General features: G+C 35.6%; 37 non-coding genes across 37 annotated transcripts; all 37 read right to left on the reverse strand.

The window, feature by feature from the left end:
* Window positions 1–101: 101 nt before the first annotated feature.
* TRNAY-GUA (transfer RNA tyrosine (anticodon GUA)) lies at window positions 102–191 on the reverse strand. Its single transcript is given in 2 exon segments — window positions 102–137; window positions 155–191. It is a non-coding gene; the product is annotated as a tRNA-Tyr (tRNA).
* A 902-nt stretch (window positions 192–1,093) lies between these two features.
* On the reverse strand, window positions 1,094–1,175 carry TRNAS-AGA (transfer RNA serine (anticodon AGA)). Its single transcript has one exon. It is a non-coding gene; the product is annotated as a tRNA-Ser (tRNA).
* Window positions 1,176–1,415: 240 nt separating this feature from the next.
* Window positions 1,416–1,505, reverse strand: TRNAY-GUA (transfer RNA tyrosine (anticodon GUA)). The gene is given in 2 exon segments: window positions 1,416–1,451; window positions 1,469–1,505. It is a non-coding gene; the product is annotated as a tRNA-Tyr (tRNA).
* A 902-nt stretch (window positions 1,506–2,407) lies between these two features.
* On the reverse strand, window positions 2,408–2,489 carry TRNAS-AGA (transfer RNA serine (anticodon AGA)). Its single transcript has one exon. It is a non-coding gene; the product is annotated as a tRNA-Ser (tRNA).
* A 240-nt stretch (window positions 2,490–2,729) lies between these two features.
* TRNAY-GUA (transfer RNA tyrosine (anticodon GUA)) lies at window positions 2,730–2,819 on the reverse strand. The gene is given in 2 exon segments: window positions 2,730–2,765; window positions 2,783–2,819. It is a non-coding gene; the product is annotated as a tRNA-Tyr (tRNA).
* A 902-nt stretch (window positions 2,820–3,721) lies between these two features.
* Window positions 3,722–3,803, reverse strand: TRNAS-AGA (transfer RNA serine (anticodon AGA)). The gene has a single exon. It is a non-coding gene; the product is annotated as a tRNA-Ser (tRNA).
* A 240-nt stretch (window positions 3,804–4,043) lies between these two features.
* On the reverse strand, window positions 4,044–4,133 carry TRNAY-GUA (transfer RNA tyrosine (anticodon GUA)). The gene is given in 2 exon segments: window positions 4,044–4,079; window positions 4,097–4,133. It is a non-coding gene; the product is annotated as a tRNA-Tyr (tRNA).
* Window positions 4,134–5,035: 902 nt separating this feature from the next.
* On the reverse strand, window positions 5,036–5,117 carry TRNAS-AGA (transfer RNA serine (anticodon AGA)). The gene has a single exon. It is a non-coding gene; the product is annotated as a tRNA-Ser (tRNA).
* Window positions 5,118–5,357: 240 nt separating this feature from the next.
* On the reverse strand, window positions 5,358–5,447 carry TRNAY-GUA (transfer RNA tyrosine (anticodon GUA)). Its single transcript is given in 2 exon segments — window positions 5,358–5,393; window positions 5,411–5,447. It is a non-coding gene; the product is annotated as a tRNA-Tyr (tRNA).
* A 902-nt stretch (window positions 5,448–6,349) lies between these two features.
* Window positions 6,350–6,431, reverse strand: TRNAS-AGA (transfer RNA serine (anticodon AGA)). The gene has a single exon. It is a non-coding gene; the product is annotated as a tRNA-Ser (tRNA).
* A 240-nt stretch (window positions 6,432–6,671) lies between these two features.
* On the reverse strand, window positions 6,672–6,761 carry TRNAY-GUA (transfer RNA tyrosine (anticodon GUA)). Its single transcript is given in 2 exon segments — window positions 6,672–6,707; window positions 6,725–6,761. It is a non-coding gene; the product is annotated as a tRNA-Tyr (tRNA).
* A 902-nt stretch (window positions 6,762–7,663) lies between these two features.
* Window positions 7,664–7,745, reverse strand: TRNAS-AGA (transfer RNA serine (anticodon AGA)). The gene has a single exon. It is a non-coding gene; the product is annotated as a tRNA-Ser (tRNA).
* A 240-nt stretch (window positions 7,746–7,985) lies between these two features.
* Window positions 7,986–8,075, reverse strand: TRNAY-GUA (transfer RNA tyrosine (anticodon GUA)). Its single transcript is given in 2 exon segments — window positions 7,986–8,021; window positions 8,039–8,075. It is a non-coding gene; the product is annotated as a tRNA-Tyr (tRNA).
* A 902-nt stretch (window positions 8,076–8,977) lies between these two features.
* TRNAS-AGA (transfer RNA serine (anticodon AGA)) lies at window positions 8,978–9,059 on the reverse strand. Its single transcript has one exon. It is a non-coding gene; the product is annotated as a tRNA-Ser (tRNA).
* Window positions 9,060–9,299: 240 nt separating this feature from the next.
* Window positions 9,300–9,389, reverse strand: TRNAY-GUA (transfer RNA tyrosine (anticodon GUA)). The gene is given in 2 exon segments: window positions 9,300–9,335; window positions 9,353–9,389. It is a non-coding gene; the product is annotated as a tRNA-Tyr (tRNA).
* Window positions 9,390–10,613: 1,224 nt separating this feature from the next.
* Window positions 10,614–10,703, reverse strand: TRNAY-GUA (transfer RNA tyrosine (anticodon GUA)). The gene is given in 2 exon segments: window positions 10,614–10,649; window positions 10,667–10,703. It is a non-coding gene; the product is annotated as a tRNA-Tyr (tRNA).
* Window positions 10,704–11,605: 902 nt separating this feature from the next.
* TRNAS-AGA (transfer RNA serine (anticodon AGA)) lies at window positions 11,606–11,687 on the reverse strand. Its single transcript has one exon. It is a non-coding gene; the product is annotated as a tRNA-Ser (tRNA).
* A 239-nt stretch (window positions 11,688–11,926) lies between these two features.
* TRNAY-GUA (transfer RNA tyrosine (anticodon GUA)) lies at window positions 11,927–12,016 on the reverse strand. Its single transcript is given in 2 exon segments — window positions 11,927–11,962; window positions 11,980–12,016. It is a non-coding gene; the product is annotated as a tRNA-Tyr (tRNA).
* A 902-nt stretch (window positions 12,017–12,918) lies between these two features.
* Window positions 12,919–13,000, reverse strand: TRNAS-AGA (transfer RNA serine (anticodon AGA)). Its single transcript has one exon. It is a non-coding gene; the product is annotated as a tRNA-Ser (tRNA).
* Window positions 13,001–13,240: 240 nt separating this feature from the next.
* On the reverse strand, window positions 13,241–13,330 carry TRNAY-GUA (transfer RNA tyrosine (anticodon GUA)). The gene is given in 2 exon segments: window positions 13,241–13,276; window positions 13,294–13,330. It is a non-coding gene; the product is annotated as a tRNA-Tyr (tRNA).
* Window positions 13,331–14,553: 1,223 nt separating this feature from the next.
* TRNAY-GUA (transfer RNA tyrosine (anticodon GUA)) lies at window positions 14,554–14,643 on the reverse strand. The gene is given in 2 exon segments: window positions 14,554–14,589; window positions 14,607–14,643. It is a non-coding gene; the product is annotated as a tRNA-Tyr (tRNA).
* Window positions 14,644–15,545: 902 nt separating this feature from the next.
* On the reverse strand, window positions 15,546–15,627 carry TRNAS-AGA (transfer RNA serine (anticodon AGA)). Its single transcript has one exon. It is a non-coding gene; the product is annotated as a tRNA-Ser (tRNA).
* A 240-nt stretch (window positions 15,628–15,867) lies between these two features.
* TRNAY-GUA (transfer RNA tyrosine (anticodon GUA)) lies at window positions 15,868–15,957 on the reverse strand. Its single transcript is given in 2 exon segments — window positions 15,868–15,903; window positions 15,921–15,957. It is a non-coding gene; the product is annotated as a tRNA-Tyr (tRNA).
* A 902-nt stretch (window positions 15,958–16,859) lies between these two features.
* Window positions 16,860–16,941, reverse strand: TRNAS-AGA (transfer RNA serine (anticodon AGA)). The gene has a single exon. It is a non-coding gene; the product is annotated as a tRNA-Ser (tRNA).
* Window positions 16,942–17,180: 239 nt separating this feature from the next.
* TRNAY-GUA (transfer RNA tyrosine (anticodon GUA)) lies at window positions 17,181–17,270 on the reverse strand. Its single transcript is given in 2 exon segments — window positions 17,181–17,216; window positions 17,234–17,270. It is a non-coding gene; the product is annotated as a tRNA-Tyr (tRNA).
* Window positions 17,271–18,172: 902 nt separating this feature from the next.
* Window positions 18,173–18,254, reverse strand: TRNAS-AGA (transfer RNA serine (anticodon AGA)). The gene has a single exon. It is a non-coding gene; the product is annotated as a tRNA-Ser (tRNA).
* Window positions 18,255–18,493: 239 nt separating this feature from the next.
* On the reverse strand, window positions 18,494–18,583 carry TRNAY-GUA (transfer RNA tyrosine (anticodon GUA)). Its single transcript is given in 2 exon segments — window positions 18,494–18,529; window positions 18,547–18,583. It is a non-coding gene; the product is annotated as a tRNA-Tyr (tRNA).
* Window positions 18,584–19,485: 902 nt separating this feature from the next.
* On the reverse strand, window positions 19,486–19,567 carry TRNAS-AGA (transfer RNA serine (anticodon AGA)). The gene has a single exon. It is a non-coding gene; the product is annotated as a tRNA-Ser (tRNA).
* A 240-nt stretch (window positions 19,568–19,807) lies between these two features.
* TRNAY-GUA (transfer RNA tyrosine (anticodon GUA)) lies at window positions 19,808–19,897 on the reverse strand. Its single transcript is given in 2 exon segments — window positions 19,808–19,843; window positions 19,861–19,897. It is a non-coding gene; the product is annotated as a tRNA-Tyr (tRNA).
* Window positions 19,898–21,120: 1,223 nt separating this feature from the next.
* On the reverse strand, window positions 21,121–21,210 carry TRNAY-GUA (transfer RNA tyrosine (anticodon GUA)). The gene is given in 2 exon segments: window positions 21,121–21,156; window positions 21,174–21,210. It is a non-coding gene; the product is annotated as a tRNA-Tyr (tRNA).
* A 902-nt stretch (window positions 21,211–22,112) lies between these two features.
* Window positions 22,113–22,194, reverse strand: TRNAF-AAA (transfer RNA phenylalanine (anticodon AAA)). The gene has a single exon. It is a non-coding gene; the product is annotated as a tRNA-Phe (tRNA).
* A 239-nt stretch (window positions 22,195–22,433) lies between these two features.
* On the reverse strand, window positions 22,434–22,523 carry TRNAY-GUA (transfer RNA tyrosine (anticodon GUA)). Its single transcript is given in 2 exon segments — window positions 22,434–22,469; window positions 22,487–22,523. It is a non-coding gene; the product is annotated as a tRNA-Tyr (tRNA).
* Window positions 22,524–23,747: 1,224 nt separating this feature from the next.
* TRNAY-GUA (transfer RNA tyrosine (anticodon GUA)) lies at window positions 23,748–23,837 on the reverse strand. The gene is given in 2 exon segments: window positions 23,748–23,783; window positions 23,801–23,837. It is a non-coding gene; the product is annotated as a tRNA-Tyr (tRNA).
* Window positions 23,838–25,060: 1,223 nt separating this feature from the next.
* On the reverse strand, window positions 25,061–25,150 carry TRNAY-GUA (transfer RNA tyrosine (anticodon GUA)). Its single transcript is given in 2 exon segments — window positions 25,061–25,096; window positions 25,114–25,150. It is a non-coding gene; the product is annotated as a tRNA-Tyr (tRNA).
* A 902-nt stretch (window positions 25,151–26,052) lies between these two features.
* Window positions 26,053–26,134, reverse strand: TRNAS-AGA (transfer RNA serine (anticodon AGA)). Its single transcript has one exon. It is a non-coding gene; the product is annotated as a tRNA-Ser (tRNA).
* Window positions 26,135–26,373: 239 nt separating this feature from the next.
* On the reverse strand, window positions 26,374–26,463 carry TRNAY-GUA (transfer RNA tyrosine (anticodon GUA)). Its single transcript is given in 2 exon segments — window positions 26,374–26,409; window positions 26,427–26,463. It is a non-coding gene; the product is annotated as a tRNA-Tyr (tRNA).
* Window positions 26,464–27,365: 902 nt separating this feature from the next.
* On the reverse strand, window positions 27,366–27,447 carry TRNAS-AGA (transfer RNA serine (anticodon AGA)). Its single transcript has one exon. It is a non-coding gene; the product is annotated as a tRNA-Ser (tRNA).
* Window positions 27,448–27,500: the final 53 nt, after the last annotated feature.

A 27,500-nucleotide genomic window follows, 5' to 3' on the forward strand; every position in this document is an offset into this window, starting at 1 on the left:
TTAATGATTTTTAAAATATAACTTGGAGAATGCTTTATACTTGGTACAGTTTTGGGTTTGTAAAATGTCAGTACTGACATCTAAGTTTATCAAAAGCATCATCCTTCGAGCCGGAATTGAACCTGCGACCTAAGGATTTCTGTACCAATCACCTCTACAGTCCTCCGCTCTACCAGCTGAGCTATCAAAGGATTCCATGATCGTACATCTGTGATATTACGTGCTATTAAAATGATTGAGTGTTAATTTTAAACATTATCAACTTTCCAAGCAAAATGAAAAATGATTTGACTACACAAAAGAGATTCAACTACTTATTCCTGTGCTGCTTTATCACACAAATTGTCATGTTTAATCATTTGGAAAATATCACTAATAGTTTGACTTATATTTGTGCAATTACTATCAACTGGCTACAGAGCTAGTTTGGAAAGCACTTTCAATAGATTTTTTAGTGTAGCCAAACTTACATCAAGATTAGAGATGCTTTAGCCTATCAAACCTTCTACACTCTTTTAAATTTTGCTTGTTTTGTAAACTAATCAAGTGTTCCAGGAATGATGGGGATATTCCATTGTTTGTTCTGATTTGACAATTCATTTTGGACAATGAGCGGCCCTTTTGAGCTAGTGAAGATAATTGTGCTACATGAGAGTATGCACAGACAATTATTTTTCTTTTTTTGCATTAAAGCACAATTTTTAATAAAGGAGAGGTTAATGATATAATAATTAGCACTGAAAGTCATCTGACACGATTTTAAAGTAAAATGTTGTGCATTGAAAGTAACCAAAGCTCTTTTTACTTTGAGTGGACATCATTTTCTTTCAAATTAATTTGATATTTTGCTAAATGTACAAAACTTTCTTACAAATTTGACATTCAAAATGCATTTGTAATTAATAAATGCTACTTAGTATGGCTGCTGAGATTCCTGGGCTCAGTCTCAAGTAGAGGAGGAGAATGACGGATAGAGAAAGAGAGAACAGACAGGCATCCTAAAGATTTTGATGTGCCAGTTCCTGAGTCACCCTGAGCAACACTGGTTTCAAGCTTTTAGTAAATTTTCTGAAAAATAAAACTACCATGTGGTCGTAGTCGGTAGGATTTGAACCTGCGCGGGGAGACCCCAATGGCTTTCTAGTCCATCGCCTTAACCACTCGGCCACGACTACCTCTCATGCAATGTGATGTTTTCACAAAAATTTTCTCTATGGGTTGAGCTACTTCATTTCAGGATGTGAGGATGACTGAAGTAATATTGTATCAGAGATGATTTCCATGGGAAGTTAATCCTGACCACAGTGACCTGCGTTAATGATTTTTAAAATATAACTTGGAGAATGCTTTATACTTGGTACAGTTTTGGGTTTGTAAAATGTCAGTACTGACATCTAAGTTTATCAAAAGCATCATCCTTCGAGCCGGAATTGAACCTGCGACCTAAGGATTTCTGTACCAATCACCTCTACAGTCCTCCGCTCTACCAGCTGAGCTATCGAAGGATTCCATGAGCGTACATCTGTGATATTACGTGCTATTAAAATGATTGAGTGTTAATTTTAAACATTATCAACTTTCCAAGCAAAATGAAAAATGATTTGACTACACAAAAGAGATTCAACTACTTATTCCTGTGCTGCTTTATCACACAAATTGTCATGTTTAATCATTTGGAAAATATCACTAATAGTTTGACTTATATTTGTGCAATTACTATCAACTGGCTACAGAGCTAGTTTGGAAAGCACTTTCAATAGATTTTTTAGTGTAGCCAAACTTACATCAAGATTAGAGATGCTTTAGCCTATCAAACCTTCTACACTCTTTTAAATTTTGCTTGTTTTGTAAACTAATCAAGTGTTCCAGGAATGATGGGGATATTCCATTGTTTGTTCTGATTTGACAATTCATTTTGGACAATGAGCGGCCCTTTTGAGCTAGTGAAGATAATTGTGCTACATGAGAGTATGCACAGACAATTATTTTTCTTTTTTTGCATTAAAGCACAATTTTTAATAAAGGAGAGGTTAATGATATAATAATTAGCACTGAAAGTCATCTGACACGATTTGAAAGTAAAATGTTGTGCATTGAAAGTAACCAAAGCTCTTTTTACTTTGAGTGGACATCATTTTCTTTCAAATGAATTTAATATTTTGCTAAATGTACAAAACTTTCTTACAAATTTGACATTCAAAATGCATTTGTAATTAATAAATGCTACTTAGTATGGCAGCTGAGATTCCCGGGCTCAGTCTCAAGTAGAGGAGGAGAATGACGGATAGAGAAAGAGAGAACAGACAGGCATCCTAAAGATTTTGATGTGCCAGTTCCTGACTCACCCTGAGCAACACTGGTTTCAAGCTTTTAGTAAATTTTCTGAAAAATAAAACAACCATGTGGTCGTAGTCGGCAGGATTTGAACCTGCGCGGGGAGACCCCAATGTAATTCTAGTCCATCGCCTTAACCACTCTGCCACGACTACCTCTCATGCAATGTGATGTTTTCACAAAAATTTTCTCTATGGGTTGAGCTACTTCATTTCAGGATGTGAGGATGACTGAAGTAATATTGTATCAGAGATGATTTCCATGGGAAGTTAATCCTGACCACAGTGACCTGCGTTAATGATTTTTAAAATATAACTTGGAGAATGCTTTATACTTGGTACAGTTTTGGGTTTGTAAAATGTCAGTACTGACATCTAAGTTTATCAAAAGCATCATCCTTCGAGCCGGAATTGAACCTGCGACCTAAGGATTTCTGTACCAATCACCTCTACAGTCCTCCGCTCTACCAGCTGAGCTATCGAAGGATTCCATGATCGTACATCTGTGATATTACGTGCTATTAAAATGATTGAGTGTTAATTTTAAACATTATCAACTTTCCAAGCAAAATGAAAAATGATTTGACTACACAAAAGAGATTCAACTACTTATTCCTGTGCTGCTTTATCACACAAATTGTCATGTTTAATCATTTGGAAAATATCACTAATAGTTTGACTTATATTTGTGCAATTACTATCAACTGGCTACAGAGCTAGTTTGGAAAGCACTTTCAATAGATTTTTTAGTGTAGCCAAACTTACATCAAGATTAGAGATGCTTTAGCCTATCAAACCTTCTACACTCTTTTAAATTTTGCTTGTTTTGTAAACTAATCAAGTGTTCCAGGAATGATGGGGATATTCCATTGTTTGTTCTGATTTGACAATTCATTTTGGACAATGAGCGGCCCTTTTGAGCTAGTGAAGATAATTGTGCTACATGAGAGTATGCACAGACAATTATTTTTCTTTTTTTGCATTAAAGCACAATTTTTAATAAAGGAGAGGTTAATGATATAATAATTAGCACTGAAAGTCATCTGACACGATTTTAAAGTAAAATGTTGTGCATTGAAAGTAACCAAAGCTCTTTTTACTTTGAGTGGACATCATTTTCTTTCAAATTAATTTGATATTTTGCTAAATGTACAAAACTTTCTTACAAATTTGACATTCAAAATGCATTTGTAATTAATAAATGCTACTTAGTATGGCTGCTGAGATTCCTGGGCTCAGTCTCAAGTAGAGGAGGAGAATGACGGATAGAGAAAGAGAGAACAGACAGGCATCCTAAAGATTTTGATGTGCCAGTTCCTGAGTCACCCTGAGCAACACTGGTTTCAAGCTTTTAGTAAATTTTCTGAAAAATAAAACAACCATGTGGTCGTAGTCGGTAGGATTTGAACCTGCGCGGGGAGACCCCAATGGCTTTCTAGTCCATCGCCTTAACCACTCGGCCACGACTACCTCTCATGCAATGTGATGTTTTCACAAAAATTTTCTCTATGGGTTGAGCTACTTCATTTCAGGATGTGAGGATGACTGAAGTAATATTGTATCAGAGATGATTTCCATGGGAAGTTAATCCTGACCACAGTGACCTGCGTTAATGATTTTTAAAATATAACTTGGAGAATGCTTTATACTTGGTACAGTTTTGGGTTTGTAAAATGTCAGTACTGACATCTAAGTTTATCAAAAGCATCATCCTTCGAGCCGGAATTGAACCTGCGACCTAAGGATTTCTGTACCAATCACCTCTACAGTCCTCCGCTCTACCAGCTGAGCTATCGAAGGATTCCATGAGCGTACATCTGTGATATTACGTGCTATTAAAATGATTGAGTGTTAATTTTAAACATTATCAACTTTCCAAGCAAAAAGAAAAATGATTTGACTACACAAAAGAGATTCAACTACTTATTCCTGTGCTGCTTTATCACACAAATTGTCATGTTTAATCATTTGGAAAATATCACTAATAGTTTGACTTATATTTGTGCAATTACTATCAACTGGCTACAGAGCTAGTTTGGAAAGCACTTTCAATAGATTTTTTAGTGTAGCCAAACTTACATCAAGATTAGAGATGCTTTAGCCTATCAAACCTTCTACACTCTTTTAAATTTTGCTTGTTTTGTAAACTAATCAAGTGTTCCAGGAATGATGGGGATATTCCATTGTTTGTTCTGATTTGACAATTCATTTTGGACAATGAGCGGCCCTTTTGAGCTAGTGAAGATAATTGTGCTACATGAGAGTATGCACAGACAATTATTTTTCTTTTTTTGCATTAAAGCACAATTTTTAATAAAGGAGAGGTTAATGATATAATAATTAGCACTGAAAGTCATCTGACACGATTTTAAAGTAAAATGTTGTGCATTGAAAGTAACCAAAGCTCTTTTTACTTTGAGTGGACATCATTTTCTTTCAAATTAATTTGATATTTTGCTAAATGTACAAAACTTTCTTACAAATTTGACATTCAAAATGCATTTGTAATTAATAAATGCTACTTAGTATGGCTGCTGAGTTTCCTGGGCTCAGTCTCAAGTAGAGGAGGAGAATGACGGATAGAGAAAGAGAGAACAGACAGGCATCCTAAAGATTTTGATGTGCCAGTTCCTGAGTCACCCTGAGCAACACTGGTTTCAAGCTTTTAGTAAATTTTCTGAAAAATTAAACAACCATGTGGTCGTAGTTGGCAGGATTTGAACCTGCGCGGGGAGACCCCAATGTAATTCTAGCCCATCGCCTTAACCACTCGGCCACGACTACCTCTCATGCAATGTGAAGTTTTCACAAAAATTTTCTCTATGGGTTGAGCTACTTCATTTCAGGATGTGAGGATGACTGAAGTAATATTGTATCAGAGATGATTTCCATGGGAAGTTAATCCTGACCACAGTGACCTGCGTTAATGATTTTTAAAATATAACTTGGAGAATGCTTTATACTTGGTACAGTTTTGGGTTTGTAAAATGTCAGTACTGACATCTAAGTTTATCAAAAGCATCATCCTTCGAGCCGGAATTGAACCAGCGACCTGAGGATTTCTGTACCAAGCACCTCTACAGTCCTCCGCTCTACCAGCTGAGCTATCGAAGGATTCCATGCTCGTATATCTGTGATATTACGTGCTATTAAAATGATTGAGTGTTAATTTTAAACATTATCAACTTTCCAAGCAAAATAAAAAATGATTTGACTACACAAAAGAGATTCAACTACTTATTCCTGTGTTGCTTTATCACACAAATTGTCATGTTTAATCATTTGGAAAATATCACTAATAGTTTGACTAATATTTGTGCAATTACTATCAACTGGCTACAGAGCTAGTTTGGAAAGCACTTTCAATAGATTTTTTAGTGTAGCCAAACTTACATCAAGATTAGAGATGCTTGAGCCTATCAAACCTTCTACACTCTTTTAAATTTTGCTTGTTTTGTAAACTAATCAAGTGTTCCAGGAATGATGGGGATATTCCATTGTTTGTTCTGATTTGACAATTCATTTTGGACAATGAGCGGCCCTTTTGAGCTAGTGAAGATAATTGTGCTACATGAGAGTATGCACAGACAATTATTTTTCTTTTTTTGCATTAAAGCACAATTTTTAATAAAGGAGAGGTTAATGATATAATAATTAGCACTGAAAGTCATCTGACACGATTTGAAAGTAAAATGTTGTGCATTGAAAGTAACCAAAGCTCTTTTTACTTTGAGTGGACATCATTTTCTTTCAAATGAATTTGATATTTTGCTAAATGTACAAAACTTTCTTACAAATTTGATATTCAAAATGCATTTGTAATTAATAAATGCTACTTAGTATGGCTGCTAAGATTCCTGGGCTCAGTCTCAAGTAGAGGAGGAGAATGACGGATAGAGAAAGAGAGAACAGACAGGCATCCTAAAGATTTTGATGTGCCAGTTCCTGACTCACCCTGAGCAACACTGGTTTCAAGCTTTTAGTAAATTTTCTGAAAAATAAAACAACCATGTGGTCGTAGTCGGCAGGATTTGAACCTGCGCGGGGAGACCCCAATGTAATTCTAGTCCATCGCCTTAACCACTCTGCCACGACTACCTCTCATGCAATGTGATGTTTTCACAAAAATTTTCTCTATGGGTTGAGCTACTTCATTTCAGGATGTGAGGATGACTGAAGTAATATTGTATCAGAGATGATTTCCATGGGAAGTTAATCCTGACCACAGTGACCTGCGTTAATGATTTTTAAAATATAACTTGGAGAATGCTTTATACTTGGTACAGTTTTGGGTTTGTAAAATGTCAGTACTGACATCTAAGTTTATCAAAAGCATCATCCTTCGAGCCGGAATTGAACCTGCGACCTAAGGATTTCTGTACCAATCACCTCTACAGTCCTCCGCTCTACCAGCTGAGCTATCGAAGGATTCCATGATCGTACATCTGTGATATTACGTGCTATTAAAATGATTGAGTGTTAATTTTAAACATTATCAACTTTCCAAGCAAAATGAAAAATGATTTGACTACACAAAAGAGATTCAACTACTTATTCCTGTGCTGCTTTATCACACAAATTGTCATGTTTAATCATTTGGAAAATATCACTAATAGTTTGACTTATATTTGTGCAATTACTATCAACTGGCTACAGAGCTAGTTTGGAAAGCACTTTCAATAGATTTTTTAGTGTAGCCAAACTTACATCAAGATTAGAGATGCTTTAGCCTATCAAACCTTCTACACTCTTTTAAATTTTGCTTGTTTTGTAAACTAATCAAGTGTTCCAGGAATGATGGGGATATTCCATTGTTTGTTCTGATTTGACAATTCATTTTGGACAATGAGCGGCCCTTTTGAGCTAGTGAAGATAATTGTGCTACATGAGAGTATGCACAGACAATTATTTTTCTTTTTTTGCATTAAAGCACAATTTTTAATAAAGGAGAGGTTAATGATATAATAATTAGCACTGAAAGTCATCTGACACGATTTTAAAGTAAAATGTTGTGCATTGAAAGTAACCAAAGCTCTTTTTACTTTGAGTGGACATCATTTTCTTTCAAATTAATTTGATATTTTGCTAAATGTACAAAACTTTCTTACAAATTTGACATTCAAAATGCATTTGTAATTAATAAATGCTACTTAGTATGGCTGCTGAGATTCCTGGGCTCAGTCTCAAGTAGAGGAGGAGAATGACGGATAGAGAAAGAGAGAACAGACAGGCATCCTAAAGATTTTGATGTGCCAGTTCCTGAGTCACCCTGAGCAACACTGGTTTCAAGCTTTTAGTAAATTTTCTGAAAAATAAAACAACCATGTGGTCATAGTCGGTAGGATTTGAACCTGCACGGGGAGACCCCAATGGCTTTCTAGTCCATCGCCTTAACCACTCGGCCACGACTACCTCTCATGCAATGTGATGTTTTCACAAAAATTTTCTCTATGGGTTGAGCTACTTCATTTCAGGATGTGAGGATGACTGAAGTAATATTGTATCAGAGATGATTTCCATGGGAAGTTAATCCTGACCACAGTGACCTGCGTTAATGATTTTTAAAATATAACTTGGAGAATGCTTTATACTTGGTACAGTTTTGGGTTTGTAAAATGTCAGTACTGACATCTAAGTTTATCAAAAGCATCATCCTTCGAGCCGGAATTGAACCTGCGACCTAAGGATTTCTGTACCAATCACCTCTACAGTCCTCCGCTCTACCAGCTGAGCTATCGAAGGATTCCATGATCGTACATCTGTGATATTACGTGCTATTAAAATGATTGAGTGTTAATTTTAAACATTATCAACTTTCCAAGCAAAATGAAAAATGATTTGACTACACAAAAGAGATTCAACTACTTATTCCTGTGCTGCTTTATCACACAAATTGTCATGTTTAATCATTTGGAAAATATCACTAATAGTTTGACTTATATTTGTGCAATTACTATCAACTGGCTACAGAGCTAGTTTGGAAAGCACTTTCAATAGATTTTTTAGTGTAGCCAAACTTACATCAAGATTAGAGATGCTTTAGCCTATCAAACCTTCTACACTCTTTTAAATTTTGCTTGTTTTGTAAACTAATCAAGTGTTCCAGGAATGATGGGGATATTCCATTGTTTGTTCTGATTTGACAATTCATTTTGGACAATGAGCGGCCCTTTTGAGCTAGTGAAGATAATTGTGCTACATGAGAGTATGCACAGACAATTATTTTTCTTTTTTTGCATTAAAGCACAATTTTTAATAAAGGAGAGGTTAATGATATAATAATTAGCACTGAAAGTCATCTGACACGATTTTAAAGTAAAATGTTGTGCATTGAAAGTAACCAAAGCTCTTTTTACTTTGAGTGGACATCATTTTCTTTCAAATTAATTTGATATTTTGCTAAATGTACAAAACTTTCTTACAAATTTGACATTCAAAATGCATTTGTAATTAATAAATGCTACTTAGTATGGCTGCTGAGATTCCTGGGCTCAGTCTCAAGTAGAGGAGGAGAATGACGGATAGAGAAAGAGAGAACAGACAGGCATCCTAAAGATTTTGATGTGCCAGTTCCTGAGTCACCCTGAGCAACACTGGTTTCAAGCTTTTAGTAAATTTTCTGAAAAATAAAGCAACCATGTGGTCGTAGTCGGTAGGATTTGAACCTGCGCGGGGAGACCCCAATGGCTTTCTAGTCCATCGCCTTAACCACTCGGCCACGACTACCTCTCATGCAATGTGATGTTTTCACAAAAATTTTCTCTATGGGTTGAGCTACTTCATTTCAGGATGTGAGGATGACTGAAGTAATATTGTATCAGAGATGATTTCCATGGGAAGTTAATCCTGACCACAGTGACCTGCGTTAATGATTTTTAAAATATAACTTGGAGAATGCTTTATACTTGGTACAGTTTTGGGTTTGTAAAATGTCAGTACTGACATCTAAGTTTATCAAAAGCATCATCCTTCGAGCCGGAATTGAACCAGCGACCTAAGGATTTCTGTACCAATCACCTCTACAGTCCTCTGCTCTACCAGCTGAGCTATCGAAGGATTCCATGATTGTACATCTGTGATATTACGTGCTATTAAAATGACTGAGTGTTAATTTTAAACATTATCAACTTTCCAAGCAAAATGAAAAATGATTTGACTACACAAAAGAGATTCAACTACTTATTCCTGTGTTGCTTTATCACACAAATTGTCATGTTTAATCATTTAGAAAATATAACTAATAGTTTGACTTATATTTGTGCAATTTCTATCAACTGGCTACAGAGCTAGTTTGGAAAGCACTTTCAATAGATTTTTTAGTGTAGCCAAACTTACATCAAGATTAGAGATGCTTGAGCCTATCAAACCTTCTACACTCTTTTAAATTTTGCTTGTTTTGTAAACTAATCAAGTGTTCCAGGAATGATGGGGATATTCCACTGTTTGTTCTGATTTGACAATTAATTTTGGACAATGAGCGGCCCTTTTGAGCTAGTGAAGATAATTGTGCTACATGAGAGTATGCACAGACAATTATTTTTCTTTTTTTGCATTAAAGCACAATTTTTAATAAAGGAGAGGTTAATGATATAATAATTAGCACTGAAAGTCATCTGACACGATTTGAAAGTAAAATGTTGTGCATTGAAAGTAACCAAAGCTCTTTTTACTTTGAGTGGACATCATTTTCTTTCAAATGAATTTGATATTTTGCTAAATGTACAAAACTTTCTTCCAAATTTGACATTCAAAATGCATTTGTAATTAATAAATGCTACTTAGTATGGCTGCTGAGATTCCTGGGCTCAGTCTCAAGTAGAGGAGGAGAATGACGGATAGAGAAAGAGAGAACAGACAGGCATCCTAAAGATTTTGATGTGCCAGTTCCTGACTCACCCTGAGCAACACTGGTTTCAAGGTTTTAGTAAATTTTCTGAAAAATTAAACAACCATGTGGTCGTAGTTGGCATGATTTGAACCTGCGCGGGGAGACCCCAATGTAATTCTAGTCCATCGCCTTAACCACTCGGCCACGACTACCTCTCATGCAATGTTAAGTTTTCACAAAAATTTTCTCTATGGGTTGAGCTACTTCATTTCAGGATGTGAGGATGACTGAAGTAATATTGTATCAGAGATGATTTCCATGGGAAGTTAATCCTGACCACAGTGACCTGCGTTAATGATTTTTAAAATATAACTTGGAGAATGCTTTATACTTGGTACAGTTTTGGGTTTGTAAAATGTCAGTACTGACATCTAAGTTTATCAAAAGCATCATCCTTCGAGCCGGAATTGAACCAGCGACCTGAGGATTTCTGTACCAAGCACCTCTACAGTCCTCCGCTCTACCAGCTGAGCTATCGAAGGATTCCATGATCGTATATCTGTGATATTACGTGCTATTAAAATGATTGAGTGTTAATTTTAAACATTATCAACTTTCCAAGCAAAATAAAAAATGATTTGACTACACAAAAGAGATTCAACTACTTATTCCTGTGTTGCTTTATCACACAAATTGTCATGTTTAATCATTTGGAAAATATCACTAATAGTTTGACTAATATTTGTGCAATTACTATCAACTGGCTACAGAGCTAGTTTGGAAAGCACTTTCAATAGATTTTTTAGTGTAGCCAAACTTACATCAAGATTAGAGATGCTTGAGCCTATCAAACCTTCTACACTCTTTTAAATTTTGCTTGTTTTGTAAACTAATCAAGTGTTCCAGGAATGATGGGGATATTCCATTGTTTGTTCTGATTTGACAATTCATTTTGGACAATGAGCGGCCCTTTTGAGCTAGTGAAGATAATTGTGCTACATGAGAGTATGCACAGACAATTATTTTTCTTTTTTTGCATTAAAGCACAATTTTTAATAAAGGAGAGGTTAATGATATAATAATTAGCACTGAAAGTCATCTGACACGATTTGAAAGTAAAATGTTGTGCATTGAAAGTAACCAAAGCTCTTTTTACTTTGAGTGGACATCATTTTCTTTCAAATGAATTTGATATTTTGCTAAATGTACAAAACTTTCTTACAAATTTGATATTCAAAATGCATTTGTAATTAATAAATGCTACTTAGTATGGCTGCTAAGATTCCTGGGCTCAGTCTCAAGTAGAGGAGGAGAATGACGGATAGAGAAAGAGAGAACAGACAGGCATCCTAAAGATTTTGATGTGCCAGTTCCTGACTCACCCTGAGCAACACTGGTTTCAAGCTTTTAGTAAATTTTCTGAAAAATAAAACAACCATGTGGTCGTAGTCGGCAGGATTTGAACCTGCGCGGGGAGACTCCAATGTAATTCTAGTCCATCGCCTTAACCACTCGGCCACGACTACCTCTCATGCAATGTGATGTTTTCACAAAAGTTTCTCTATAGGTTGAGCTACTTCATTTCAGGATGTGAGGATGACTGAAGTAATATTGTATCAGAGATGATTTCCATGGGAAGTTAATCCTGACCACAGTGACCTGCGTTAATGATTTTTAAAATATAACTTGGAGAATGCTTTATACTTGGTACAGTTTTGGGTTTGTAAAATGTCAGTACTGACATCTAAGTTTATCAAAAGCATCATCCTTCGAGCCGGAATTGAACCAGCGACCTGAGGATTTCTGTACCAAGCACCTCTACAGTCCTCCGCTCTACCAGCTGAGCTATCGAAGGATTCCATGATCGTATATCTGTGATATTACGTGCTATTAAAATGATTGAGTGTTAATTTTAAACATTATCAACTTTCCAAGCAAAATAAAAAATGATTTGACTACACAAAAGAGATTCAACTACTTATTCCTGTGTTGCTTTATCACACAAATTGTCATGTTTAATCATTTGGAAAATATCACTAATAGTTTGACTAATATTTGTGCAATTACTATCAACTGGCTACAGAGCTAGTTTGGAAAGCACTTTCAATAGATTTTTTAGTGTAGCCAAACTTACATCAAGATTAGAGATGCTTGAGCCTATCAAACCTTCTACACTCTTTTAAATTTTGCTTGTTTTGTAAACTAATCAAGTGTTCCAGGAATGATGGGGATATTCCATTGTTTGTTCTGATTTGACAATTCATTTTGGACAATGGGCGGCCCTTTTGAGCTAGTGAAGATAATTGTGCTACATGAGAGTATGCACAGACAATTATTTTTCTTTTTTTGCATTAAAGCACAATTTTTAATAAAGGAGAGGTTAATGATATAATAATTAGCACTGAAAGTCATCTGACACGATTTGAAAGTAAAATGTTGTGCATTGAAAGTAACCAAAGCTCTTTTTACTTTGAGTGGACATCATTTTCTTTCAAATGAATTTGATATTTTGCTAAATGTACAAAACTTTCTTACAAATTTGACATTCAAAATGCATTTGTAATTAATAAATGCTACTTAGTATGGCTGCTGAGATTCCTGGGCTCAGTCTCAAGTAGAGGAGGAGAATGACGGATAGAGAAAGAGAGAACAGACAGGCATCCTAAAGATTTTGATGTGCCAGTTCCTGACTCACCCTGAGCAACACTGGTTTCAAGCTTTTAGTAAATTTTCTGAAAAATTAAACAACCATGTGGTCGTAGTCGGCAGGATTTGAACCTGCGCGGGGAGACCCCAATGTAATTCTAGTCCATCGCCTTAACCACTCGGCCACGACTACCTCTCATGCAATGTGAAGTTTTCACAAAAATGTTCTCTATGGGTTGAGCTACTTCATTTCAGGATGTGAGGATGACTGAAGTAATATTGTATCAGAGATGATTTCCATGGGAAGTTAATCCTGACCACAGTGACCTGCGTTAATGATTTTTAAAATATAACTTGGAGAATGCTTTATACTTGGTACAGTTTTGGGTTTGTAAAATGTCAGTACTGACATCTAAGTTTATCAAAAGCATCATCCTTCGAGCCGGAATTGAACCAGCGACCTGAGGATTTCTGTACCAAGCACCTCTACAGTCCTCCGCTCTACCAGCTGAGCTATCGAAGGATTCCATGATCATATATCTGTGATATTACGTGCTATTAAAATGATTGAGTGTTAATTTTAAACATTATCAACTTTCCAAGCAAAATAAAAAATGATTTGACTACACAAAAGAGATTCAACTACTTATTCCTGTGTTGCTTTATCACACAAATTGTCATGTTTAATCATTTGGAAAATATCACTAATAGTTTGACTTATATTTGTGCAATTACTATCAACTGGCTACAGAGCTAGTTTGGAAAGCACTTTCAATAGATTTTTTAGTGTAGCCAAACTTACATCAAGATTAGAGATGCTTGAGCCTATCAAACCTTCTACACTCTTTTAAATTTTGCTTGTTTTGTAAACTAATCAAGTGTTCCAGGAATGATGGGGATATTCCATTGTTTGTTCTGATTTGACAATTCATTTTGGACAAAGAGCGGCCCTTTTGAGCTAGTGAAGATAATTGTGCTACATGAGAGTATGCACAGACAATTATTTTTCTTTTTTTGCATTAAAGCACAATTTTTAATAAAGGAGAGGTTAATGATATAATAATTAGCACTGAAAGTCATCTGACACGATTTGAAAGTAAAATGTTGTGCATTGAAAGTAACCAAAGCTCTTTTTACTTTGAGTGGACATCATTTTCTTTCAAATGAATTTGATATTTTGCTAAATGTACAAAACTTTCTTACAAATTTGATATTCAAAATGCATTTGTAATTAATAAATGCTACTTAGTATGGCTGCTGAGATTCCTGGGCTCAGTCTCAAGTAGAGGAGGAGAATGACGGATAGAGAAAGAGAGAACAGACAGGCATCCTAAAGATTTTGATGTGCCAGTTCCTGACTCACCCTGAGCAACACTGGTTTCAAGCTTTTAGTAAATTTTCTGAAAAATAAAACAACCATGTGGTCGTAGTCGGCAGGATTTGAACCTGCGCGGGAAGATTCCAATATAATTCTAGTCCATCGCCTTAACCACTCGGCCACGACTACCTCTCATGCAATGTGATGTTTTCACAAAAGTTTCTCTATGGGTTGAGCTATTTCATTTCAGGATGTGAGGATGACTGAAGTAATATTGTATCAGAGATGATTTCCATGGGAAGTTAATCCTGACCACAGTGACCTGCGTTAATGATTTTTAAAATATAACTTGGAGAATGCTTTATACTTGGTACAGTTTTGGGTTTGTAAAATGTCAGTACTGACATCTAAGTTTATCAAAAGCATCATCCTTCGAGCCGGAATTGAACCAGCGACTTAAGGATTTCTGTACCAATCACCTCTACAGTCCTCCGCTCTACCAGCTGAGCTATCGAAGGATTCCATGATCGTACATCTGTGATATTACGTGCTATTAAAATGATTGAGTGTTAATTTTAAACATTATCAACTTTCCAAGCAAAATGAAAAATGATTTGACTACACAAAAGAGATTCAACTACTTATTCCTGTGTTGCTTTATCACACAAATTGTCATGTTTAATCATTTGGAAAATATCACTAATAGTTTGACTTATATTTGTGCAATTACTATCAACTGGCTACAGAGCTAGTTTGGAAAGCACTTTCAATAGATTTTTTAGTGTAGCCAAACTTACATCAAGATTAGAGATGCTTGAGCCTATCAAACCTTCTACACTCTTTTAAATTTTGCTTGTTTTGTAAACTAATCAAGTGTTCCAGGAATGATGGGGATATTCCATTGTTTGTTCTGATTTGACAATTCATTTTGGACAATGAGCGGCCCTTTTGAGCTAGTGAAGATAATTGTGCTACATGAGAGTATGCACAGACAATTATTTTTCTTTTTTTGCATTAAAGCACAATTTTTAATAAAGGAGAGGTTAATGATATAATAATTAGCACTGAAAGTCATCTGACACGATTTGAAAGTAAAATGTTGTGCATTGAAAGTAACCAAAGCTCTTTTTACTTTGAGTGGACATCATTTTCTTTCAAATTAATTTGATATTTTGCTAAATGTACAAAACTTTCTTACAAATTTGACATTCAAAATGCATTTGTAATTAATAAATGCTACTTAGTATGGCTGCTGAGATTCCTGGGCTCAGTCTCAAGTAGAGGAGGAGAATGACGGATAGAGAAAGAGAGAACAGACAGGCATCCTAAAGATTTTGATGTGCCAGTTCCTGACTCACCCTGAGCAACACTGGTTTCAAGCTTTTAGTAAATTTTCGGAAAAATTAAACAACCATGTGGTCGTAGTCGGCAGGATTTGAACCAGCGCGGGGAGACCCCAATGTAATTCTAGTCCATCGCCTTAACCACTCGGCCACGACTACCTCTCATGCAATGTGAAGTTTTCACAAAAATTTTCTCTATGGGTTGAGCTACTTCATTTCAGGATGTGAGGATGACTGAAGTAATATTGTATCAGAGATGATTTCCATGGGAAGTTAATCCTGACCACAGTGACCTGCGTTAATGATTTTTAAAATATAACTTGGAGAATGCTTTGTACTTGGTACAGTTTTGGGTTTGTAAAATGTCAGTACTGACATCTAAGTTTATCAAGAGCATCATCCTTCGAGCCGGAATTGAACCAGCGACCTGAGGATTTCTGTACCAAGCACATCTACAGTCCTCCGCTCTACCAGCTGAGCTATCGAAGGATTCCATGATCGTATATCTGTGATATTACGTGCTATTAAAATGATTGAGTGTTAATTTTAAACATTATCAACTTTCCAAGCAAAATAAAAAATGATTTGACTACACAAAAGAGATTCAACTACTTATTCCTGTGTTGCTTTATCACACAAATTGTCATGTTTAATCATTTGGAAAATATCACTAATAGTTTGACTTATATTTGTGCAATTACTATCAACTGGCTACAGAGCTAGTTTGGAAAGCACTTTCAATAGATTTTTTAGTGTAGCCAAACTTACATCAAGATTAGAGATGCTTGAGCCTATCAAACCTTCTACACTCTTTTAAATTTTGCTTGTTTTGTAAACTAATCAAGTGTTCCAGGAATGATGGGGATATTCCATTGTTTGTTCTGATTTGACAATTCATTTTGGACAATGAGCGGCCCTTTTGAGCTAGTGAAGATAATTGTGCTACATGAGAGTATGCACAGACAATTATTTTTCTTTTTTTGCATTAAAGCACAATTTTTAATAAAGGAGAGGTTAATGATATAATAATTAGCACTGAAAGTCATCTGACACGATTTGAAAGTAAAATGTTGTGCATTGAAAGTAACCAAGGCTCTTTTTACTTTGAGTGGACATCATTTTCTTTCAAATGAATTTGATATTTTGCTAAATGTACAAAACTTTCTTACAAATTTGATATTCAAAATGCATTTGTAATTAATAAATGCTACTTAGTATGGCTGCTGAGATTCCTGGGCTCAGTCTCAAGTAGAGGAGGAGAATGACGGATAGAGAAAGAGAGAACAGACAGGCATCCTAAAGATTTTGATGTGCCAGTTCCTGACTCACCCTGAGCAACACTGGTTTCAAGCTTTTAGTAAATTTTCTGAAAAATAAAACAACCATGTGGTCGTAGTCGGCAGGATTTGAACCTGCGCGGGGAGATTCCAATGTAATTCTAGTCCATCGCCTTAACCACTCGGCCACGACTACCTCTCATGCAATGTGATGTTTTCACAAAAGTTTCTCTATGGGTTGAGCTACTTCATTTCAGGATGTGAGGATGACTGAAGTAATATTGTATCAGAGATGATTTCCATGGGAAGTTAATCCTGACCACAGTGACCTGCGTTAATGATTTTTAAAATATAACTTGGAGAATGCTTTATACTTGGTACAGTTTTGGGTTTGTAAAATGTCAGTACTGACATCTAAGTTTATCAAAAGCATCATCCTTCGAGCCGGAATTGAACCAGCGACCTAAGGATTTCTGTACCAATCACCTCTACAGTCCTCCGCTCTACCAGCTGAGCTATCGAAGGATTCCATGATCGTACATCTGTGATATTACGTGCTATTAAAATGATTGAGTGTTAATTTTAAACATTATCAACTTTCCAAGCAAAATGAAAAATGATTTGACTACACAAAAGAGATTCAACTACTTATTCCTGTGCTGCTTTATCACACAAATTGTCATGTTTAATCATTTGGAAAATATCACTAATAGTTTGACTTATATTTGTGCAATTACTATCAACTGGCTACAGAGCTAGTTTGGAAAGCACTTTCAATAGATTTTTTAGTGTAGCCAAACTTACATCAAGATTAGAGATGCTTGAGCCTATCAAACCTTCTACACTCTTTTAAATTTTGCTTGTTTTGTAAACTAATCAAGTGTTCCAGGAATGATGGGGATATTCCATTGTTTGTTCTGATTTGACAATTCATTTTGGACAATGAGCGGCCCTTTTGAGCTAGTGAAGATAATTGTGCTACATGAGAGTATGCACAGACAATTATTTTTCTTTTTTTGCATTAAAGCACAATTTTTAATAAAGGAGAGGTTAATGATATAATAATTAGCACTGAAAGTCATCTGACACGATTTGAAAGTAAAATGTTGTGCATTGAAAGTAACCAAAGCTCTTTTTACTTTGAGTGGACATCATTTTCTTTCAAATGAATTTGATATTTTGCTAAATGTACAAAACTTTCTTACAAATTTGACATTCAAAATGCATTTGTAATTAATAAATGCTACTTAGTATGGCTGCTGAGATTCCTGGGCTCAGTCTCAAGTAGAGGAGGAGAATGACGGATAGAGAAAGAGAGAACAGGCAGGCATCCTAAAGATTTTGATGTGCCAGTTCCTGACTCACCCTGAGCAACACTGGTTTCAAGCTTTTAGTAAATTTTCTGAAAAAAAAAACAACCATGTGGTCGTAGTCGGCAAGATTTGAACCTGCGCGGGGAGACCCCAATGGCTTTCTAGTCCATCGCCTTAACCACTCGGCCATGACTACCTCTCATGCAATGTGATGTTTTCACAAAAGTTTCTCTATGGGTTGAGCTACTTCATTTCAGGCTGTGAGGATGACTGAAGTAATATTGTATCAGAGATGATTTCCATGGGAAGTTAATCCTGACCACAGTGACCTGCGTTAATGATTTTTAAAATATAACTTGGAGAATGCTTTATACTTGGTACAGTTTTGGGTTTGTAAAATGTCAGTACTGACATCTAAGTTTATCAAAAGCGTCATCCTTCGAGCCGGAATTGAACCAGCAACCTAAGGATTTCTGTACCAATCACTTCTACAGTCCTCCGCTCTACCAGCTGAGCTATCGAAGGATTCCATGATCTTACAACTGTGATATTACATGCTATTAAAATGATTGAGTGTTAATTTGAAACATTATCAACTTTCCAAGCAAAATGAAAAATGATTTGACTACACAAAATAGATTCAACTACTTATTCCTGTGTTGCTTTATCACACAAATTGTCATGTTTAATCATTTGGAAAATATCACTAATAGTTTGACTTATATTTGTGCAATTACTATCAACTGGCTACAGAGCTAGTTTGGAAAGCACTTTCAATAGATTTTTTAGCGTAGCCAAACTTACATCAAGATTAGAGATGCTTGAGCCTATCAAACCTTCTACACTCTTTTAAATTTTGCTTGTTTTGTAAACTAATCAAGTGTTCCAGGAATGATGGGGATATTCCATTGTTTGTTCTGATTTGACAATTCATTTTGGACAATGAGCGGCCCTTTTGAGCTAGTGAAGATAATTGTGCTACATGAGAGTATGCACAGACAATTATTTTTCTTTTTTTGCATTAAAGCACAATTTTTAATAAAGGAGAGGTTAATGATATAATAATTAGCACTGAAAGTCATCTGACACGATTTGAAAGTAAAATGTTGTGCATTGAAAGTAACCAAAGCTCTTTTTACTTTGAGTGGACATCATTTTCTTTCAAATGAATTTGATATTTTGCTAAATGTACAAAACTTTCTTACAAATTTGACATTCAAAATGCATTTGTAATTAATAAATGCTACTTAGTATGGCTGCTGAGATTCCTGGGCTCAGTCTCAAGTAGAGGAGGAGAATGACGGATAGAGAAAGAGAGAACAGACAGGCATCCTAAAGATTTTGATGTGCCAGTTCCTGACTCACCCTGAGCAACACTGGTTTCAAGCTTTTAGTAAATTTTCTGAAAAACTAAACAACCATGTGGTCGTAGTCGGCAGGATTTGAACCTGCGCGGGGAGACCCCAATGTAATTCTAGTCCATCGCCTTAACCACTCGGCCACGACTACCTCTCATGCAATGTGAAGTTTTCACAAAAATGTTCTCTATGGGTTGAGCTACTTCATTTCAGGATGTGAGGATGACTGAAGTAATATTGTATCAGAGATGATTTCCATGGGAAGTTAATCCTGACCACAGTGACCTGCGTTAATGATTTTTAAAATATAACTTGGAGAATGCTTTATACTTGGTACAGTTTTGGGTTTGTAAAATGTCAGTACTGACATCTAAGTTTATCAAAAGCATCATCCTTCGAGCCGGAATTGAACCAGCGACCTGAGGATTTCTGTACCAAGCACCTCTACAGTCCTCCGCTCTACCAGCTGAGCTATCGAAGGATTCCATGATCATATATCTGTGATATTACGTGCTATTAAAATGATTGAGTGTTAATTTTAAACATTATCAACTTTCCAAGCAAAATAAAAAATGATTTGACTACACAAAAGAGATTCAACTACTTATTCCTGTGTTGCTTTATCACACAAATTGTCATGTTTAATCATTTGGAAAATATCACTAATAGTTTGACTTATATTTGTGCAATTACTATCAACTGGCTACAGAGCTAGTTTGGAAAGCACTTTCAATAGATTTTTTAGTGTAGCCAAACTTACATCAAGATTAGAGATGCTTGAGCCTATCAAACCTTCTACACTCTTTTAAATTTTGCTTGTTTTGTAAACTAATCAAGTGTTCCAGGAATGATGGGGATATTCCATTGTTTGTTCTGATTTGACAATTCATTTTGGACAAAGAGCGGCCCTTTTGAGCTAGTGAAGATAATTGTGCTACATGAGAGTATGCACAGACAATTATTTTTCTTTTTTTGCATTAAAGCACAATTTTTAATAAAGGAGAGGTTAATGATATAATAATTAGCACTGAAAGTCATCTGACACGATTTGAAAGTAAAATGTTGTGCATTGAAAGTAACCAAAGCTCTTTTTACTTTGAGTGGACATCATTTTCTTTCAAATGAATTTGATATTTTGCTAAATGTACAAAACTTTCTTACAAATTTGATATTCAAAATGCATTTGTAATTAATAAATGCTACTTAGTATGGCTGCTGAGATTCCTGGGCTCAGTCTCAAGTAGAGGAGGAGAATGACGGATAGAGAAAGAGAGAACAGACAGGCATCCTAAAGATTTTGATGTGCCAGTTCCTGACTCACCCTGAGCAACACTGGTTTCAAGCTTTTAGTAAATTTTCTGAAAAATAAAACAACCATGTGGTCGTAGTCGGCAGGATTTGAACCTGCGCGGGAAGATTCCAATATAATTCTAGTCCATCGCCTTAACCACTCGGCCACGACTACCTCTCATGCAATGTGATGTTTTCACAAAAGTTTCTCTATGGGTTGAGCTATTTCATTTCAGGATGTGAGGATGACTGAAGTAATATTGTATCAGAGATGATTTCCATGGGAAGTTAATCCTGACCACAGTGACCTGCGTTAATGATTTTTAAAATATAACTTGGAGAATGCTTTATACTTGGTACAGTTTTGGGTTTGTAAAATGTCAGTACTGACATCTAAGTTTATCAAAAGCATCATCCTTCGAGCCGGAATTGAACCAGCGACTTAAGGATTTCTGTACCAATCACCTCTACAGTCCTCCGCTCTACCAGCTGAGCTATCGAAGGATTCCATGATCGTACATCTGTGATATTACGTGCTATTAAAATGATTGAGTGTTAATTTTAAACATTATCAACTTTCCAAGCAAAATGAAAAATGATTTGACTACACAAAAGAGATTCAACTACTTATTCCTGTGTTGCTTTATCACACAAATTGTCATGTTTAATCATTTGGAAAATATCACTAATAGTTTGACTTATATTTGTGCAATTACTATCAACTGGCTACAGAGCTAGTTTGGAAAGCACTTTCAATAGATTTTTTAGTGTAGCCAAACTTACATCAAGATTAGAGATGCTTGAGCCTATCAAACCTTCTACACTCTTTTAAATTTTGCTTGTTTTGTAAACTAATCAAGTGTTCCAGGAATGATGGGGATATTCCATTGTTTGTTCTGATTTGACAATTCATTTTGGACAATGAGCGGCCCTTTTGAGCTAGTGAAGATAATTGTGCTACATGAGAGTATGCACAGACAATTATTTTTCTTTTTTTGCATTAAAGCACAATTTTTAATAAAGGAGAGGTTAATGATATAATAATTAGCACTGAAAGTCATCTGACACGATTTGAAAGTAAAATGTTGTGCATTGAAAGTAACCAAAGCTCTTTTTACTTTGAGTGGACATCATTTTCTTTCAAATGAATTTGATATTTTGCTAAATGTACAAAACTTTCTTACAAATTTGACATTCAAAATGCATTTGTAATTAATAAATGCTACTTAGTATGGCTGCTGAGATTCCTGGGCTCAGTCTCAAGTAGAGGAGGAGAATGACGGATAGAGAAAGAGAGAACAGGCAGGCATCCTAAAGATTTTGATGTGCCAGTTCCTGACTCACCCTGAGCAACACTGGTTTCAAGCTTTTAGTAAATTTTCTGAAAAATAAAACAACCATGTGGTCGTAGTCGGCAAGATTTGAACATGCGTGGGGAGACCCCAATGGCTTTTTAGTCCATCGCCTTAACCACTCGGCCATGACTACCTCTCATGCAATGTGATGTTTTCACAAAAGTTTCTCTATGGGTTGAGCTACTTCATTTCAGGCTGTGAGGATGACTGAAGTAATATTGTATCAGAGATGATTTCCATGGGAAGTTAATCCTGACCACAGTGACCTGCGTTAATGATTTTTAAAATATAACTTGGAGAATGCTTTATACTTGGTACAGTTTTGGGTTTGTAAAATGTCAGTACTGACATCTAAGTTTATCAAAAGTGTCATCCTTCGAGCCAGAATTGAACCAGCAACCTAAGGATTTCTGTACCAATCACTTCTACAGTCCTCCGCTCTACCAGCTGAGCTATCGAAGGATTCCATGATCTTACAACTGTGATATTACATGCTATTAAAATGATTGAGTGTTAATTTGAAACATTATCAACTTTCCAAGCAAAATGAAAAATGATTTGACTACACAAAAGAGATTCAACTACTTATTCCTGTGTTGCTTTATCACACAAATTGTCATGTTTAATCATTTGGAAAATATCACTAATAGTTTGACTTATATTTGTGCAATTACTATCAACTGGCTACAGAGCTAGTTTGGAAAGCACTTTCAATAGATTTTTTAGTGTAGCCAAACTTACATCAAGATTAGAGATGCTTGAGCCTATCAAACCTTCTACACTCTTTTAAATTTTGCTTGTTTTGTAAACTAATCAAGTGTTCCAGGAATGATGGGGATATTCCATTGTTTGTTCTGATTTGACAATTCATTTTGGACAATGAGCGGCCCTTTTGAGCTAGTGAAGATAATTGTGCTACATGAGAGTATGCACAGACAATTATTTTTCTTTTTTTGCATTAAAGCACATTTTTTAATAAAGGAGAGGTTAATGATATAATAATTAGCACTGAAAGTCATCTGACACGATTTGAAAGTAAAATGTTGTGCATTGAAAGTAACCAAAGCTCTTTTTACTTTGAGTGGACATCATTTTCTTTCAAATGAATTTGATATTTTGCTAAATGTACAAAACTTTCTTACAAATTTGATATTCAAAATGCATTTGTAATTAATAAATGCTACTTAGTATGGCTGCTGAGATTCCTGGGCTCAGTCTCAAGTAGAGGAGGAGAATGACGGATAGAGAAAGAGAGAACAGACAGGCATCCTAAAGATTTTGATGTGCCAGTTCCTGACTCACCCTGAGCAACACTGGTTTCAAGCTTTTAGTAAATTTTTCTGAAAAATAAAACAACCATGTGGTCGTAGTCGGCAGGATTTGAACCTGCGCGGGGAGAATCCAATGTAATTCTAATCCATCGCCTTAACCACTCGGCCACAACTACCTCTCATGCAATGTGATGTTTTCACAAAAGTTTCTCTATGGGTTGAGCTACTTCATTTCAGGATGTGAGGATGACTGAAGTAATATTGTATCAGAGATGATTTCCATGGGAAGTTAATCCTGACCACAGTGACCTGCGTTAATGATTTTTAAAATATAACTTGGAGAATGCTTTATACTTGGTACAGATTTGGGTTTGTAAAATGTCAGTACTGACATCTAAGTTTATCAAAAGCATCATCCTTCGAGCCGGAATTGAACCAGCGACTTAAGGATTTCTGTACCAATCACCTCTACAGTCCTCCGCTCTACCAGCTGAGCTATCGAAGGATTCCATGATCGTACATCTGTGATATTACGTGCTATTAAAATGATTGAGTGTTAATTTTAAACATTATCAACTTTCCAAGCAAAATGAAAAATGATTTGACTACACAAAAGAGATTCAACTACTTATTCCTGTGTTGCTTTATCACACAAATTGTCATGTTTAATCATTTGGAAAATATCACTAATAGTTTGACTTATATTTGTGCAATTACTATCAACTGGCTACAGAGCTAGTTTGGAAAGCACTTTCAATAGATTTTTTAGTGTAGCCAAACTTACATCAAGATTAGAGATGCTTGAGCCTATCAAATCTTCTACACTCTTTTAAATTTTGCTTGTTTTGTAAACTAATCAAGTGTTCCAGGAATGATGGGGATATTCCATTGTTTGTTCTGATTTGACAATTCATTTTGGACAATGAGCGGCCCTTTTGAGCTAGTGAAGATAATTGTGCTACATGAGAGTATGCACAGACAATTATTTTTCTTTTTTTGCATTAAAGCACAATTTTTAATAAAGGAGAGGTTAATGATATAATAATTAGCACTGAAAGTCATCTGACACGATTTGAAAGTAAAATGTTGTGCATTGAAAGTAACCAAAGCTCTTTTTACTTTGAGTGGACATCATTTTCTTTCAAATGAATTTGATATTTTGCTAAATGTACAAAACTTTCTTACAAATTTGACATTCAAAATGCATTTGTAATTAATAAATGCTACTTAGTATGGCTGCTGAGATTCCTGGGCTCAGTCTCAAGTAGAGGAGGAGAATGACGGATAGAGAAAGAGAGAACAGGCAGGCATCCTAAAGATTTTGATGTGCCAGTTCCTGACTCACCCTGAGCAACACTGGTTTCAAGCTTTTAGTAAATTTTCTGAAAAATAAAGCAACCATGTGGTCGAAGTCGGCAAGATTTGAATCTGCGCGGGGAGACCCCAATGGCTTTCTAGTCCATCGCCTTAACCACTCGGCCATGACTACCTCTCATGCAATGTGATGTTTTCACCAAAGTTTCTCTATGGGGTGAGCTACTTCATTTCAGGCTGTGAGGATGACTGAAGTAATATTGTATCAGAGATGATTTCCATGGGAAGTTAATCCTGACCACAGTGACCTGCGTTAATGATTTTTAAAATATAACTTTGAGAATGCTTTATACTTTGTACAGTTTTGGGTTTGTAAAATGTCAGTACTGACATCTAAGTTTATCAAAAGCGTCATCCTTCGAGCCGGAATTGAACCAGCAACCTAAGGATTTCTGTACCAATCACTTCTACAGTCCTCCGCTCTACCAGCTGAGCTATCAAAGGATTCCATGATCGTACAATTGTGATATTACATGCTATTAAAATGATTGAGTGTTAATTTTAAACATTATCAACTTTCCAAGCAAAATGAAAAATGATTTGACTACACAAAAGAGATTCAACTACTTATTCCTGTGTTGCTTTATCACACAAATTGTCATGTTTAATCATTTGGAAAATATCACTAATAGTTTGACTTATATTTGTGCAATTACTATCAACTGGCTACAGAGCTAGTTTGGAAAGCACTTTCAATAGATTTTTTAGTGTAGCCAAACTTACATCAAGATTAGAGATGCTTGAGCCTATCAAACCTTCTACACTCTTTTAAATTTTGCTTGTTTTGTAAACTAATCAAGTGTTCCAGGAATGATGGGGATATTCCATTGTTTGTTCTGATTTGACAATTAATTTTGGACAATGAGCTGCCCTTTTGAGCTAGTGAAGATAATTGTGCTACATGAGAGTATGCACAGACAATTATTTTTCTTTTTTTGCATTAAAGCACAATTTTTAATAAAGGAGAGGTTAATGATATAATAATTAGCACTGAAAGTCATCTGACACGATTTGAAAGTAAAATGTTGTGCATTGAAAGTAACCAAAGCTCTTTTTACTTTGAGTGGACATCATTTTCTTTCAAATGAATTTGATATTTTGCTAAATGTACAAAACTTTCATACAAATTTGACATTCAAAATGCATTTGAACTTAATAACTGCTACTTACTATGGCTGCTGAGATTCCTGGGCTCAGTCTCAAGTAGAGGAGGAGAATGACGGATAGAGAAAGAGAGAACAGGCAGGCATCCTAAAGATTTTGATGTGCCAGTTCCTGACTCACCCTGAGCAACACTGGTTTAAAGCTTTTAGTAAATTTTCTGAAAAATAAAACAACCATGTGGTCGTAGTCGGCAGGATTCGAACCTGCGCGGGGAGATTCCAATGTAATTCTAGTCCATCGCCTTAACCACTCGGCCACGACTACCTCTCATGCAATGTGATGTTTTCACAAAAGTTTCTCTATGGGTTGAGCTACTTCATTTCAGGATGTGAGGATGACTAAAGTAATATTGTATCAGAGATGATTTCCATGGGAAGTTAATCCTGACCACAGTGACCTGCGTTAATGATTTTTAAAATATAACTTGGAGAATGCTTTATACTTGGTACAGTTTTGGGTTTGTAAAATGTCAGTACTGACATCTAAGTTTATCAAAAGCATCATCCTTCGAGCCGGAATTGAACCAGCGACCTAAGGATTTCTGTACCAATCACCTCTACAGTCCTCCGCTCTACCAGCTGAGCTATCGAAGGATTCCATGATCGTACATCTGTGATATTACGTGCTATTAAAATGATTGAGTGTTAATTTTAAACATTATCAACTTTCCAAGCAAAATGAAAAATGATTTGACTACACAAAAGAGATTCAACTACTTATTCCTGTGCTGCTTTATCACACAAATTGTCATGTTTAATCATTTTGAAAATATCACTAATAGTTTGACTTATATTTGTGCAATTACTATCAACTGGCTACAGAGCTAGTTTGGAAAGCACTTTCAATAGATTTTTTAGTGTAGCCAAACTTACATCAAGATTAGAGATGCTTGAGCCTATCAAACCTTCTACACTCTTTTAAATTTTGCTTGTTTTGTAAACTAATCAAGTGTTCCAGGAATGATGGGGATATTCCATTGTTTGTTCTGATTTGACAATTCATTTTGGACAATGAGCGGCCCTTTTGAGCTAGTGAAGATAATTGTGCTACATGAGAGTATGCACAGACAATTATTTTTCTTTTTTTGCATTAAAGCACAATTTTTAATAAAGGAGAGGTTAATGATATAATAATTAGCACTGAAAGTCATCTGACACGATTTGAAAGTAAAATGTTGTGCATTGAAAGTAACCAAAGCTCTTTTTACTTTGAGTGGACATCATTTTCTTTCAAATGAATTTGATATTTTGCTAAATGTACAAAACTTTCTTACAAATTTGACATTCAAAATGCATTTGTAATTAATAAATGCTACTTAGTATGGCTGCTGAGATTCCTGGGCTCAGTCTCAAGTAGAGGAGGAAAATGACGGATAGAGAAAGAGAGAACAGGCAGGCATCCTAAAGATTTTGATGTGCCAGTTCCAGACTCACCCTGAGCAACACTGGTTTCAAGCTTTTAGTAAATTTTCTGAAAAATAAAACAACCATGTGGTCGTAGTCGGCAGGATTTGAGCCTGCGCGGGGAGACCCCAATGTATTTCTAGTCCATCGCCTTAACCACTCAGCCACGACTACCTCTCATGCAATGTGATGTTTTCACAAAAGTTTCTCTATGGGTTGAGCTACTT

Source organism: Pseudophryne corroboree (assembly GCF_028390025.1).
Source record: "Pseudophryne corroboree isolate aPseCor3 chromosome 4 unlocalized genomic scaffold, aPseCor3.hap2 SUPER_4_unloc_1, whole genome shotgun sequence".
NCBI classification, from domain to species: Eukaryota; Metazoa; Chordata; class Amphibia; order Anura; family Myobatrachidae; genus Pseudophryne; species Pseudophryne corroboree.